Here is a 13,732-nt window from a genome sequence, read left to right as displayed (position 1 = left end):
TATACAGTGCTCAAAAAATACAATAAAGTGCCCCAGTAACTATACAGTGCTCAAATAATACAATATAGTGCCCAGTGACTATACAGTGCTCAAATAATATAACAGTGTCCCAGTAACTATACAGTGCTCAAAAAATACAATAAAGTGCCCCAGTAACTATACAAAGCTCAAATAATACAATACAGTGCCCCAGTAACTATACAGAGCTCAAATAATACAATACAGTGCCCCAGTAACTATACAAAGCTCAAATAATACAATACAGTGCCCCAGTAACTATACAGAGCTCAAATAATACAATACAGTGCCCCAGAAACTATACAGAGCTCAAATAATACAATACAGTGCCCTGGTAACTATACAGAGCTCAATTAATACAATACAGTGTTCCAGTAACTATACAGTGCTCAAAAAATACAATAAAGTGCCCCAGTAACTATACAAAGCTCAAATAATACAATACAGTGCCCCAGTAACTATACAGAGCTCAAATAATACAATACAGTGCCCCAGTAACTATACAAAGCTCAAATAATACAATACAGTGCCCCAGTAACTATACAGAGCTCAAATAATACAATACAGTGCCCCAGAAACTATACAGAGCTCAAATAATACAATAAAGTGCCCCCGTAACTATACAGTGCTCAAATAATACAATACAGTGCCCCAGTAACTATACAGAGCTCAAAAAATACAATAAAGTGCACTGGTAACTATACAGAGCTCAAATAGTGCAATACAGTGCCCCAGTAGCTATACAGAGCTCAAAAAATACAATAAAGTGCACCGGTAACTATACAGAGCTCATATAATACAATACAGTGCCCCGGTAACTATACAGAGCTCAAATAATACAATACAGTGCCCCAGTAACTATACAGAGCTCAAATAATACAATACAATGTCCCAGTAACTATACAGAGCTGCTCAAATAATACAATACAGTGCCCTAGTAACTATACAGTGCTCAAAAAATACAATAAAGTGCCCCAGTAACTATACAGTGCCCAAATAATACAATACAGTGCCCCGGTAACTATACAGTGCTCAAATAATACAATATAGTGCCCAGTGACTATACAGAGCTCAATTAATACAATAAAGTGCCCCAGTAACTATACAAAGCTCAAATAATACAATACAGTGCCCCAGTAACTATACAGAGCTCAAATAATACAATACAATGCCCCAGTAACTATACAGTGCTCAAAAAATACAATAAAGTGCCCCAGTAACTATACAAAGCTCAAATAATACAATACAGTGCCCCAGTAACTATACAGAGCTCAAATAATACAATACAGTACCCCAGTAACTATACAGAGCTCAAATAATACAATAAAGTGCCCCCGTAACTATACAGTGCTCAAATAATACAATACAGTGCCCCGGTAACTATACAGTGCTCAAATAATACAATACAGTGCCCCAGAAACTATACAGAGCTCAAATAATACAATAAAGTGCCCCCGTAACTATACAGTGCTCAAATAATACAATACAGTGCCCCAGTAACTATACAGAGCTCAAAAAATACAATAAAGTGCACTGGTAACTATACAGAGCTCAAATAGTGCAATACAGTGCCCCAGTAGCTATACAGAGCTCAAAAAATACAATAAAGTGCACCGGTAACTATACAGAGCTCAAATAATACAATACAATGTCCCAGTAACTATACAGTGCTCAAATAATACAATGCAGTGCCCCAGTAACTATACAGAGCTCAAATAATACAATACAGTGCCCCAGTAACTATACGGAGCTCAAATAATACAATACAGTGCCCCAGTAACTATACAGAGCTCACATAATACAATGCAGTGCCCCAGTAACTATACAGAGCTCAAATAATACAATACAGTGCCTAAGTAACTATACAGAGCTCAAATAATACAATACAGTGCCCTAGTAACTATACAGTGCTCAAAAAATACAATAAAGTGCCCCAGTAACTATACAGTGCCCAAATAATACAATATAGTGCCCAGTGACTATACAGAGCTCAAATAATATAAAAGTGTCCCAGTAACTATACAGTGCTCAAAAAATACAATAAAGTGCCCCAGTAACTATACAGAGCTGAAATAATACAATACAGTGCTCCAGTAACTATACAGTGCTCAAAAAATACAATAAAGTGCCCCAGTAACTATACAAAGCTCAAATAATACAATACAGTGCCCCAGTAACTATACAGAGCTCAAAAAATACAATACAGTGCCCCGGTAACTATACAGAGCTCAAATAATACAATAAAGTGCCCCAGTAACTATACAGTGCTCAAATAATACAATACAGTGCCCCAGAAACTATACAGAGCTCAAATAATACAATACAGTGCCCCTGTAACTATACAGTGCTCAAATAATACAATACAGTGCTCCAGTAACTATACAGAGCTCATATAATACAATACAGTGCCCCCGTAACTATACAGTGCTCAAATAATACAATACAGTGCCCCAGTAACTATACAGAGCTCAAAAAATACAATAAAGTGCACTGGTAACTATACAGAGCTCAAATAATACAATACAGTGCCCCAGTAACTATACAGAGCTCATATAATACAATACAGTGCCCTAGTAACTATACCGTGCTCAGAAAATACAATAAAGTGCACCGGTAACTATACAGAGCTCAAATAATACAATACAGTGCCCCAGTAACTATACAGAGCTCAAAAAATACAATAAAGTGCACTGGTAACTATACAGAGCTCAAATAATACAATACAGTGCCCCAGTAACTATACAGAGCTCATATAATACAATACAGTGCCCTAGTAACTATACCGTGCTCAGAAAATACAATAAAGTGCACCTGTAACTATACAGTGCTCAAATAATACAATACAGTGCCTAAGTAACTATACAGAGCTCAAATAATACAATACAGTGTCCCAGTAACTATACAGAGCTCAAATAATACAATACAATGTCCCAGTAACTATACGGAGCTCAAATAATACAATACAGTGCACCGGTAACTATACAGAGCTCAAAAAATACAATAAAGTGCACCGGTAACTATACAGAGCTCAAATAATACAATACAGTGCACCGGTAACTATACAGAGCTCAAAAAATACAATAAAGTGCACCGGTAACTATACAGAGCTCAAATAATACAATACAGTGCCCCAGTAACTATACAGAGCTCATATAATACAATACAATGTCCCAGTAACTATACAGTGCTCAAATAATACAATACAGTGCCCCGGTAACTATACAGAGCTCAAATAATACAATACAGTGCCCCAGTAACTATACAGAGCTCAAATAATACAATACAGTGCCCTAGTAACTATACAGAGCTCAAATAATACAATACAGTGCCCCAGTAACTATACAGTGCTCAAATAATACAATACAGTGCCCCAGTAACTATACAGTGCTCAAATAATACAATACAGTGCCCTGGTAACTATACAGAGCTCAATTAATACAATACAGTGTTCCAGTAACTATACAGTGCTCAAATAATACAATACAGTACCCCAGTAACTATACAGAGCTCAAATAATACAATACAGTGCCCTGGTAACTATACAGAGCTCAAATAATACAATACAGTGCCCCGGTAACTATACAGAGCTCAAATAATACAATACAGTGCCTAAGTAACTATACGTAGCTCAAATAATACAATACAGTGCCCCAGTAACTATACAGAGCTCAAATAATACAATACAGTGCCCTGGTAACTATACAGAGCTCAAATAATACAATACAGTGCCCCAGTAACTATACAGAGCTCAAATAATACAATACAATGTCCCAGTAACTATACAGTGCTCAAATAATACAATACAGTGCCCCAGTAACTATACAGTGCTCAAATAATACAATACAGTGCCCTGGTAACTATACAGAGCTCAAATAATACAATACAGTGCTCCAGTAACTATACAGAGCTCAATTAATACAATACAGTGTTCCAGTAACTATACAGTGCTCAAATAATACAATACAGTACCCCAGTAACTATACAGAGCTCAAATAATACAATACAGTGCTCCAGTAACTATACAGAGCTCAATTAATACAATACAATGTCCCAGTAACTATACAGTGCTCAAATAATACAATACAGTGCCCCAGTAACTATACAGAGCTCAATTAATACAATACAGTGCCCTGGTAACTATACAGAGCTCAAATAATACAATACAGTGCCCCAGTAACTATACAGTGCTCAAATAATACAATACAGTGCCCCAGTAACTATACAGAGCTCAATTAATACAATACAGTGTTCCAGTAACTATACAGAGCTCAAATAATACAATACAGTACCCCAGTAACTATACAGAGCTCAAATAATACAATACAGTGCCCCAGTAACTATACAGAGCTCAAATAATACAATACAGTACCCCAGTAACTATACAGAGCTCAAATAATACAATACAGTGCCCCAGTAACTATACAGAGCTCAAATAATACAATACAGTGCCCCAGTAACTATACAGTGCTCAAATAATACAATACAGTGCTCCAGTAACTATACAGAGCTCAATTAATACAATACAGTGTTCCAGTAACTATACAGAGCTCAAATAATACAATACAGTACCCCAGTAACTATACAGAGCTCATATAATACAATACAGTGCCCTAGTAACTATACCGTGCTCAGAAAATACAATACAGTGCCCCGGTAACTATACAGTGCCCAAATAATACAATACAGTGCCTAAGTAACTATACGTAGCTCAAATAATACAATACAGTGCTCCAGTAACTATACAGAGCTCAATTAATACAATACAGTGTTCCAGTAACTATACAGAGCTCAAATAATACAATACAGTACCCCAGTAACTATACAGAGCTCATATAATACAATACAGTGCCCTAGTAACTATACCGTGCTCAGAAAATACAATACAGTGCCCCGGTAACTATACAGTGCCCAAATAATACAATACAGTGCCTAAGTAACTATACGTAGCTCAAATAATACAATACAGTGCCCCAGTAACTATACAGAGCTCAAATAATACAATACAGTGCCCTGGTAACTATACAGAGCTCAAATAATACAATGCAGTGCTCCAGTAACTATACAGAGCTCAAATAATACAATACAGTGCCCCAGTAACTATACAGTGCTCAAATAATACAATGCAGTGCTCCAGTAACTATACAGAGCTCAAATAATACAATACAGTGCTCCAGTAACTATACAGAGCTCAATTAATACAATACAATGTCCCAGTAACTATACAGTGCTCAAATAATACAATACAGTGCCCCAGTAACTATACAGAGCTCAATTAATACAATACAGTGCCCCAGTAACTATACAGTGCTCAAATAATACAATACAGTGCCCCAGTAACTATACAGAGCTCAATTAATACAATACAGTGCCCCAGTAACTATACAGAGCTCAAATAATACAATACAGTGCCCTAGTAACTATACAGAGCTCAAATAATACAATACAGTGCCCCTGTAACTATACAGTGCTGAAATAATACAATGACAGTGCCCCAGTATCTACACAGTTACTGTTCAATGTTGAAGTTGGGAGAACAATGACGAACTGGAATGACAGTAAGAGATGCACAGAAGCCAAAATGCCAGTGTGAAAGTAGCCTAAGGAAAATGTTGCATAATAATCCATAATGTACTGCAAGTGAGATTGTCACATCCCAAGCCAGACGTCCATCTACAGGTGTCCACTGGCCTCACACCACTACTCTGAAAGGCTATCACGTTGTACAGCAATGGAGGGAGGTCTATCATCTTCAGAGACGAGTTCTGCTTTTATCTTGTTGAGTTCAATAGCCGATGGCTACCTTATTCCTGTTTCAGGACATTTTTTATTTTTTATTTAAAGCATAACACTTATTGTATCTGTAAAGAATAAATTAAGGCAACTGAACTTACTGTAGATTTCTTGAAAACATTTCACTCGTTCTTCCAAGGAGCTTTCTCAATTCTGAGTGACTGTACAAGAAATCCCAGAGAATTCTTGTACAGTCACTCAGAATTGAGAATTCCCAGAGAATTCTTGTACAGTCACTCAGAATTGAGAAAGCTCCTTGGAAGAACGAGTGAAACGTTTTCGAGAAATCTACAGTAAGTCCAGTTGCCTTGATTTATTCTTTACAGATATACCATGACCTGGATAAATGAGAACCTTCACAGACATAACATTTATTGTGCAGTTTAAAAATCAACTATTGCCCAAAACAAACAAAGTAAAAAAATGAGGATGACCGTGTGAATCTTTTTCTTTTTTACTGTGATTTGTTTACATACTAGGAGCGATCAGCCGGGATATTAACTACATCTCCCCTTTGATAGATGTGCAGTGGCGCAGTTAGTTGTCAAATTGTAAGTCAGGACGGATCCGTTTGGCTCTGCATCGTCAGGCGGACATCAAAACGCTGCAAGCAGCCTTCAGAGCGGAATGGAGGCTGAACGGAGGCAAACTGATGCGTTCTGAACGGATCCTTATCCACTCAGAATGCATTGGTGCTGAACTGATACGTTTTGGGCCGCTTGTGAGAGCCCTGAAACGGATCTCACAAGCGGACCCAGAAACGCCAGTGTGAAAGTAGCCTAAGCTTTGCAATACGTTGCAACAGATTATCTAATCCTCGTCACACTGTCGCCATCTGCACTCTATCAGTTAGTAACAGATTTACAAGATATAGTTACTAATTCTGATCTCTAGATAATTCTCATTATCATTGTCACTGACTGATCATTTCCTTATCACTAGATTATTGCCCGCACCGCTCTCATTCATTCACTTGATCACTTCCTTTAAAAAAAACTATAATAGCAGCCCCCCCAACATGTTTCACCGTTGAGCGCGGCGTCCTCAGGGAAAACGGAGCTGCTGCTAACACGAACGCTTAAACTGGATATCATTTAAGCCTGAAAGGCGGGTTTTACTAAACCTACAAGGGGATAAGCCAATAGTCTTAACATTGTTACCTCCGATAGGTCCTCCTTATCAAGGAATCCAGTGTGCATGAATACGGTGATAGGTATATTCTCCCTATATAATGTATTATGCGCAGACTCCAGGACTTATACTTCCATCCATGAACCTTAATAAGACATACTGCCAACATAAACGCTCTTGGTGGGAGATAGCCAGCTCGGATACTTCTATCCAACAAGGAATTATATATAGGGGTTTACGTATACCCCGAGACCTAATTCACATCTGGAAGATATAGAGTTCGTGAAGGGTTGGGAACGTCTCCTGACGGAGTGCTCTTTGAGATTATTGAGCTACCTCTCGGAATATGAAAAAAAAAAAATACTTTTCAAAATTAGATCAGCAACTTGAAAGGGAAATAAAAGAAATACAGGAATTTTAGGCAACGTTCAGAGTTTATCAATTTGGAACAAAAAAATCAAGAAAAATATAGATTCGAAATTACAGAACGCAAACATCGGAAATATATTAGGGATCGTTCAGATTTTGAAAACGATAGTGTTTATATTTGGAAGAACAGGAATAATATAAGAAGCACATATCAGAAGGTGGACTCTGATACTGAGACCTCGGGAACTGAGAGCTCAGTGCATACCAAGACCGTCAGACTAGAGAGTAGGTGTAAAAACTAAAACTAAAAAAGACCTACCATAGTTTTTCTTATAAAAATACTGATGTATATAAATATTTAAAGGTCATGTGCAAGTGAAAACCAAAGAAAATAATTTTTTTTGGAGAACGACCCCTTAAAACTTACCGTTGCTCGGTTCCGTTGCCCTGCAAAAAAAATATAACATGTCCTATTCTTGTCCGCGCTTTGCGGACAAGAATAGGCAGTTATTTTAAAGGCTGTCCGTGCCGTTCCTCAAATTGCCATCCGTGCGGATCCGCGGTTTGCGGACCACAAAACACACAACGGTCGTGTGCATGTAGCCTAACTATACAACAACTCACAGGGTAAGTAAACAATAATCAGTGTATTTACCGGATAGCTAGTGGGCCGCCAGTAATGATAAAGGTCAAAAAGAGGTAGGGCAAAGGACATATAACAATGGGGCACAAAAAAATTTCCCTAGTGTAGCTCTGCTAAGTCCTCAGCCTGGAGATGACTCCTGAAGGTGGGGCCTCCCCGTCCCCGTGCCTAACCTGGCTGGCCCTAAAAAAAGCCCTAATTGAAATTGGGTTTCCCTACTGCCCCGACGCGTTTTCCCCCACAAGGGTTCATCAGGGGGTTGTGCGGGGAAAAAAGAGATACAGGGTCCAAAACACTTAGATACTGCAATAGATAACAAACAATAATACATTACGTGCACCAGAGATTGGCAAGGGTAGTCAATACAAGGGACCCTAACCCTGATGAACCCTTGTGGGGGAAACGCGTCGGGGCAGTAGGGAAACCCAATTTCGATTAGGGCTTTTTTTAGGGCCAGCCAGGTTAGGCATGGGGACGGGGAGGCCCCACCTTCAGGAGTCATCCCTGGGCTGAGGACTTAGCAGGGCTATACTAGAGAAACTTTTTTGTGCCCCATTGTTATTTGTCCTTTGCCCTACCTCTTTTTGACCTTTATCATTACTGGCGGCCCACTAGCTATCTGGTAAATACATTGATTATTGTTAAATTATCCTTTGAGTTGTTGTATAGTTACCCTGCTTCTTCAGGTTTTTTTTATAAAAGGATTTAATAAATAGTAACCCAAAAGACCTACTTAAAGTCGGAGAGAAATATCACAAATATGTCCAGAAAATTCAGGAAAACAGATCAAAGTATGATGATGATCCATACAAATGTAAATCCCTCTACAGGCACTTCTTCTACATCTGTACAGCCCTTCTCCTTTACCCAATCATCACAGTCAATGACAAATATCAGTCAAGATTTTACTCATCCGGCAGCATTATCCCTGCAGACAAATACTACCCCTGGGGAAAAGAATACAATAGCGCCATTTTTTTTAGGACAACCAGGGATACAATTAAGGGATCGGGAGAAGTGGGCTTACAGCAAATAGACCCGTCCGAATCCATTAAGGACATAAATGACAAACAAATCATTAATTTATCTAAATGTTGAGTAACACCAGCTCAGAAATCACTTCTAAGTAGGGGTTTAACATTTTCCCCAATATCACAATATGACACATTTTTATGAATTAAGGACGTTAATCTCTTTGCACACAAGCTGGCCCTCCATAAAACACATAAACAATCTGAGTCAGATGTTAGTAGGACCTTTGAGAAGGAAGTGTTGAAATATTGGAGAGTCTAATTAGGGAAAATGAAGGAGATAAAGTCATTCTAGATCTGCCCTTTAGTTCCCTGAAGCCCAAATCTAAAAATGTAGTGTCCCACTACGTAAGGGTGGGCACTACACAAGGGTCAATGTGGTCACGTTGTTCTCCACCTCCTGTGGAACATGGTTATGGTATTTTATATTGTATTGTAATGTGTATTTTCATATTGTCTCCTGTGTACCAGGCCTGTTAGGGGTGTAGTTCCTCCTCCTAGGCAGTAGGGGGAGCTAGGGAACCCCCTAGTATATATAGTCAGGTCCTGACCAGAGAGAGGTGTGTGGTCAGAAGCCAAGATTAACTCCAGCCAGGCAGGAGCTGAAGTGCAGCTTCTGACATGCAGCTAGATAGCACAGGCTCCTAGCTTTCCCCTAGGAGAAGAGGTTCCCTCCTGAAGTCATCCAGCACCTTACAAAGTACAGAGCAGAGCCACTTTTATCCAGCTAAATAGAAAGCTGAAGGGCAGAAGGATATTTACAGCAAGAAGATATATACCAGAGGAAGTTTTCCCTACCCAAGGATAAAGCCAGCAATAGGGCATACGGGCCTTAGTGAAAGCCAGACAGGATCTGAGGAAAGTACAGCCTGATCTGTAAGTGTTATACACTCTGAGTATCTTGCAAAGACTTTGCCTGCCATTTGTATGAAGCCGGCCTGTATTCAACATTATACCTATGGAACTAACTGAGGACTGTATATAGTTGAACTGTTTCAGTAAAAAGAAGTTCTAGTTTATGCAACTGTGTGTACCTCAATTCTTCAGACAATAAATCGGTGTGCCACCTTTACCGGCACTGGCGTCACAAACTATAAGGGATCTTGCCACAGACACACTAAACCTACAACACCCAGGGCACCTCACCTACCACCTGGCCTGGTCCCTATACACAGAGAGTGCCCCAGAGGATCCATGTGCCAGCCTCTCCATCACAGGGTATATAAAAACTGTGGGTACCAAGAACAACCCTCGGTTTGTTAACTACCCCTGTGACCTCATATTCGCTCACCCAGCAGGGCTGCGTACTGCAAAAACACACCACCTTTTGTGCAATTTAAGGAAATAGACACCTTTGTACAGTTGGTAACACAGGACACAAAAGGACTAAAAATGAGAAAAGACCATGCAGGATCTAACCTAAATCCAGAAGAACTCCTTGCGTTAGAGGAGTTAAAAACAAATGAAGATATTATAATAAAACCTAGTGACAAAGGGGGAAATATTGTTATTCAAGATAGGGAAGATTATGTAGACATGGTCTTAAGGCTACTTAGAGATAAAACATACAGGATATTACAGGAAAATCCTACAAGTTATTACTGGAGGCAAGAGAAAATAATTGAATTACAAAGGATGAGTTTATGTACCTGTTTAATAAAAGTCCAACTATTCCAACTTTTTATACTCTCCCAAAGTTGCACAAGAACAAGACACCGACCCCAGGAAGGCCCCATAGTCTCTGGTAATGACAGTGTGACTGTCACGTAGTGATGTGGGAGGGAACATGACACCGACAACAGGAAGGAAGGGAAAAGGAACTAGGCCTCAAAGCTAGGGAAAGGGAAACGGACACCACCTATGGAAACCCTAAGCCTAGCCCTGAATCCTATCCGTATGAACAGACCTTGAGGGTAGGAATGTTCATACACTGGAACCTAAGACCCTGGAAACCCTGAATAGCCCTGGAGTAGTGTCTGGGCTTGAGATGGCCTGTTCATTCCCATATGAAAGAACCAACATCTCCCTGAGGCCTAGTAACAAAAGACAGAGGGGAAACAACAAAATATGAAAGGGAAGTAACACTGAACTTCTGAAGTAAATGGACGATCAGGAACTCAGAAGAGGACCACACCAGCACTTCCAATACCAAACTGAAGGTATCAACCGCATAGCATGATAGGTGAAGCCAGACTAAATAGAGGAGTTGTAATAACCATTAGGATACACCTGAGACAAGAGGTGTGGTCATACCAGCAACAACACTGAAAACAAGTGATACCGAAGAGGCTGTCACATCACATCACGTGCAGCCAGTCTCCTAGATCTTCTGACACCTGTCATGTTAGAGACCGTGACAGCGACACAGGGGCTTAGAGAATATGTGGACCAAATACTGAGGCCCTTTGTTACATGGCTACCTTCATATATCAAAGATACCAAGGACCTACTCCTTAAGATAAATGACATCACAGTGACATCAGATATTTTACTGGCAAGCCTGGATGTCGAATCATTATACACAAACATTCAACACCATCTTGGTTTACAGGCGGTAAAGCCATTTTTGAGCACAAAGAGCACACATTTTCAACATCACAATGAATTGGTATTGTCTATATTAGAATTTATTTTGGAGCACAATTATTTTAAGTTTCAGGAGCACAATTTTAAACAAATCAAAGGGACCGCGATGAGGACGTCATGTGCCCCATCCTATGCAAATCTTTTTTGTGATGGGAGGATCACTTGGTTTTTACGGAGGGGATGTCATTATATACCTGTCACATATTATTTTGGAGCAGGTATATAGACGAAATCCTCATCCTATGGGATGGAGGACACTCACGATTTTCTGAGTTCACCCAGGCATTGAAAAATAATGATATAGGTATAAAATATACTTAAGAAATCCGGGAGAAAGAGATTGTTTTCTTGAATCTAAAAATAATACAAACAGAAGATGGTCATCTTGATACCGATATTTACAGAAAACCGACCTCTACAAATAGTTATTTGCATTGGACCAGCTGGCATCCTCTTCCTTTAAAAAGGGGGATCCCGGTTGGCCAACATTTGAGAGCCCAGAGAAATTGTACCAATGATATGTCATTTATTAAGGAGAGCAATGATCTCCTTGAGAGATTCCAAAATTGGGGATATCCAACTCGCCCACTTACAAAAGCCTTTATACAAAAGCCTTTAATAGGGTAAAAAATACCAAGAGAGAGGAATTATTAAAAATTCCCCCCCAAAAAGATGATGACATCATAAGATGCATTGGTACATTCGATGGATGTAACAGAGAAATATACCAGATTTTAAAGAAACACTGGCATATTATACAATCAGATAGAGAACTGGGACCAGTTCTCACTCGCAATCATATCAATACCTATCGTAGAGGCTTGAATCTGAAGGACCATTTGGTCCATAGTTATCTTCAAGATATGGGAACTAGTAGAGAAAAATACCGGGGATCAGCACCCTGTGGAGATTGCTCTTTTTGCAGATACATACCACGTATAAAAAAATTTACTAACCCAAGTGATAAAAAAAAATATGAGATCAGACAATTCATTAACTGTAAGACCCAAGGGGTAATTTACAGTATGTAGCCTCATGCCCATGCCCCAAATTATATGTTGGGGAGACATCACAAGAACTAAGGCGTCATATTTCAGGCCACTTAAGCACAACAGAGACAGAGAAAGACACGTCTATGTCAAGACATATGAGATATGTTCATGGAAAAAACACAAATTGACTACGCTTCTGGGGAATAGAAAAGATGAAATTGGGACCCAGAGGAGGCAATTTAGACAGGAAGTTATTGCAATGTGAGGCTTGCTGGATCTACAGACTCAATACAATGAGCCCTGTTGGTTTAAATGAGGGATTCTCATTTACTGCATTTATTTGAAAAATAGGGGGTAGGGATTTACATAAGTTATCTCTGTGATAAAGTCTCTATATAGTTTACTAACTACTATACATTTGAAATATAATAATAATGAAACCCGATAAAGGGTATTTTAAGCCAGAAATCAATTGGATAGGTGTCCAGCGAAGTATACACAACCGGTTACCACCCCTCGGTACCCTTACTGCAGACTGAACTTCATTCATAACTTCTAGAAGAAATAATAGAGGAACGGCACCACTTAGAGCCATAAGAATAGATGCTCCAGAATTGTTATTACATGGGGAATGCATTAAAACAGGCATGTGAGTGGTGAAAGGTCCTCTTTAAATAGCCTGCTAGGGTTAAAGTTTGTTCACAATCATCTTTGGAAATGCCAGGAGTGGAAATTTCAAAGCTTTATGAACACCCAGACTCCTCTAACCTTGTCCAAAAAAACAGCAGCCATGGGTTCCTCTAAGCAGATGCCTAACACTCTGAAAATAAAAATGGTTGAGGCCCACAAAGAAAGAGAAGGCTATAAGAAGATAACAAAGTGTTTTCAGGTTGTGATTTCCTTAGTAACAATTTTTTTAATGGTAGCTAACAGTAACAGTGGAGTTCAAAGACAGCTGCTCATAAGAATCCTAGGAAGGCAAGTCAGAAAGCCCGCTTGACTGCAAAAGATCTTTAGGAAGATTTAGCAGACTCTGTTGTGATACATTGTTCTACTGTTCAGTGATACCTCCACAAATATGACCTTCATGGAAGAGTCATCAGAAGAAAACATCCCCTGTGTCCTAATCACAAAATTCAGCATCAGAAGTTTGTAAAAGAACATCCTAACAA

The sequence above is a fragment of the Bufo bufo genome, chromosome 3 (assembly GCF_905171765.1).
Source record: "Bufo bufo chromosome 3, aBufBuf1.1, whole genome shotgun sequence".
NCBI classification, from domain to species: Eukaryota; Metazoa; Chordata; class Amphibia; order Anura; family Bufonidae; genus Bufo; species Bufo bufo.
The sequence above is the reverse complement of the archived record's forward strand: the minus strand, read 5'-3'. Positions refer to the sequence as shown.